The sequence below is a fragment of the Mus caroli genome, chromosome 3, assembly GCF_900094665.2.
Source record: "Mus caroli chromosome 3, CAROLI_EIJ_v1.1, whole genome shotgun sequence".
In the NCBI taxonomy this organism is placed as follows: domain Eukaryota; kingdom Metazoa; phylum Chordata; class Mammalia; order Rodentia; family Muridae; genus Mus; species Mus caroli.
The window spans coordinates 15,927,558-15,930,870 of NC_034572.1; the positions used below are offsets into that span (position 1 = coordinate 15,927,558).

The 3,313-nt window shown below is 37.0% G+C and overlaps 1 pseudogene; it reads left to right on the forward strand.

Annotated features, from left to right (window-relative positions):
- The first annotated feature begins 321 nt into the window (after window positions 1-321).
- LOC110291047 lies at window positions 322-1,975 on the forward strand (annotated as a pseudogene).
- The last annotated feature ends 1,338 nt before the right edge of the window (window positions 1,976-3,313 follow it).

The following is a 3,313-nucleotide window of genomic DNA, read 5'->3' on the forward strand; positions in this document are numbered from 1 at the left end:
GACCAAGGAGAGACCAGACCTCCTAGCTATTTTGGAAAAAGATAGATTTTGTGTGACCTTTATCCTAGGAGCAAAAATAGTAATAGAGGACAAAACCATAAACCTTGCTTATAGAAAATAGCACTTATAAACAAGATATGTTTGATGACTAATGCTTATACATATTTTAACAGAAACTGACTTAAAGATGTATCTTTAACCATCTACACATGTGCTAACTTTGTTAAGCTTTAGTTATTTGAAGTAAATTGAGTCATATATATTTTATAGAAGTATAAAAGGATCTGGACACCAGTGGAGCATCTTGTGGTACTTAAGAAAATGGCCATCAAGGGTCTTGCTAGAAAACAAGCCTCCTCCAGTAAATATGATTGCAAAGAAGAATTAAAGGAATGGCTTGTGTCCTTCTGTAGCCAATGGTCTGTTGTGAGTGTCCATGGTAAAATAGACTTACTAGCAAGTGGCTCTGTTGCAGAATCTGAATGTTCTAAAAGCTTGACTGCTAAAGTATCTTTACTATTGGCTGTGCATATAACATTTCCTGACACTGAGAAACAGTGACAATAACTCCTGAAAGGAAGGTCTGTGTAAAAGGGCTTAATTCAGTAGGAAATAATGGAAATCATGAAGATTGCAGCAGATCTGCCCCCCCCCCCAGTCCTACCTCTAACAGATATGAGAGCAACATGCCAAGAACATCAGAGATTTCACTAAGAAATTAGTGCTTGTGAAAAAATAAACTATTGGTTGATTGTTCTTCACTGCCTTCAGGATAATTTCAAGTTTATGTTATAGTCAACAGAAACAGTAATGTATGTTAGCCTATCACCAGGCACACCCTTACCTCTGCTGAGCTATTCATTTCACAGCAAAATAGTGTCAAGCTTCTCCACAGTCAAGCTGTCACACTGTATTGCACCCTGAAAAAGAAATCACAGAGGAAGGACTTCAATTCATATTGTTTCTATTAAGGGTGGTGTACTGTCTGTTGAATATACTTGCAAAATGGAAACAACACAAATGTTATAGACCATGCAGGATGGACACTATTTCATAACATTTGTAGCCACAGATCTTGAAGGTAGTGAAATTGCTGCTCTAGCATAATACTTTGTTGAATACAAGTGGCTATCAGAATTGCACAACACTCTATGGTTTGGCCAAGAATGGTCACATGAATATAGTTAATGTCCTACAGTGTCATAGAATGTCTTGCAGTGTCTCCAGGAATGCTGTTTATTATTGTTATCATTATTATTATTATTATTATTATTATTATTATTACTACCAGAGAAGAATAAATTATTCTCAGTTCTCCAGTGCTTGATCATAAATGGTGGGCAGTGAAAGAATGGGCTGCTACAGCTTATAAGCAGTGGGCTCTTTCTTCAGAACAACAGAAAATACTTAGCAAACATGAGATAGTTCTTAAGGTTAAAGAATGTGCTGAGTTTGATAGTACAGTAGCTCATGTTGTTGTTTCTGATGATGAAGCTCAAAGTCCTTTGAAGTGTATGCTTGGGATTCTCAGTGGATGATAACTTCTGACATTTGATTGGGTGAAAGCCTGTCTCCACAGCAAAGCATATAAACAGCAAGAAACATAAAAGTTCCTACTCCTCTCTACTCCAGAGAGGAGTAGGCTCAACAGAGAACAGTTATAGCTCAACTTATTTGATGGATACTACTTCTTTTTGGAGATAAACTCCAAATATCATTCTCATCTCCTTAATAATCTAATTGTTTCTCCTCAGTAGAAAGCCCATGCCAAACAATGGCATGTCTCAAACCATCAACAAAATTGTGTATCATGTCAAATCTGACTTTGATCAATGCTTCTGTGTGCAATGCATCATTTAAAGGTCTATTTCACTATCACACAGAAAGGGTTGATAAGGGCAAAGTCTACATATTGTCTTCCACCTGACTTATTAGCTGTTTAGTGGCTTTTGATTTGCTTCCTCTTGACAGTTAAACATAATACTGGTTATACATTTTAAGTTGAACATGTATGGCTCATAAGAAGCCAGCCATTGTGTTATGTGTGATCATTCACATTTTTATGGCTGAGTAGAATCATTCACATTTTCTTCTTTATCTTACAAAATGAAACACTTGATAAAAAAGTTAAGGAAAAACAAGGCTCCCAATGTCTCTTATGGACTATATTTATAATAAAGTTTAAGGCTCAAACTCAACAGGGATACATTTATAATCTAATTAGAAAATTCAAATTCTATAAATCGTACTAATTTATTGTAAACTTCTAAAGAGAATTAAGACATGCAAGTTAATCTCCAGTCTTCTTATAAATGTTCAAACACTTTAATGTATTTAATTATGTTTATAGTCATGATAAGTAAAAATGTAATTCATTTACAGGGTCAGACTTAGAGGGAAAGACCAATTTATATCTCTCATTATCTAGTACTCTATATATGTTGTAAAGATTAAGCCTAAAGCAAGTAATTAAACACAAATTGAATGTAAACTTAAAGTTTGTTTGATGTAAAATAATATTCAAAATGAGATATATTAAAGAATTTAAGAGACTTTGTTGTCTGCTGTCTATCTACTTCCCTCTGTAAGCTCACACACTCAAATGTACACACACACATATACAAGTCCATACACTCATCACATGTGTGTACACACACACACAAACACACTCTAAAGGATGAATTAGATAAGACAACTAAAGGAGCCACAAAATGTATGCGTCACAGCACTTGAAGTTTTGTGGATCTTGGGATCAAGTATTTCAAATAAGTGAATATGAAACTATTCAGTCATTTATTTGTTTGTTTATTTTGGTAACATTTGTAGAGGGTGGTTCTGATGCTGGGATTTAATGGGGAATTTGTGTTTACTGAAGCTGAAGGTCCTTGCTCTCAATTGGTTTTTGTTCTATCAATAAAGTTACCAGTATCCAAGGGCTGAGCACGGGGCGGGACATTGAGAGTTGCTTGGGTAGAACACAGAGAGAAGCTAGAAGACTGGGAAAGGATGCAGTAGCAGAGGAGATTAAGTCAGCCAGCTGTGTGAATTCTCAGGTAAGTGGATGCTGGCCACTTCCCCAACTGGGCCTGCATTTGTGTGTGGGGGGGGGGGATTTAGGAGTGCTCAGTCATTGAGTTAGGCATTTTAAGAATAACTGGTCTCTCCCTCTCCCCCTCCCCCTCTCCCTGTGTATGTGTTTTCTATTAGCTAACTGAGATAGCTCCTGCGGTGTGTGGGTGTGTGGGTGTGTGGGTGTGTGGGTGTGTGGGTGTGTGGGTGTGTGGGTGTGTGGGTGTGTGGGTGTGTGGGTGTG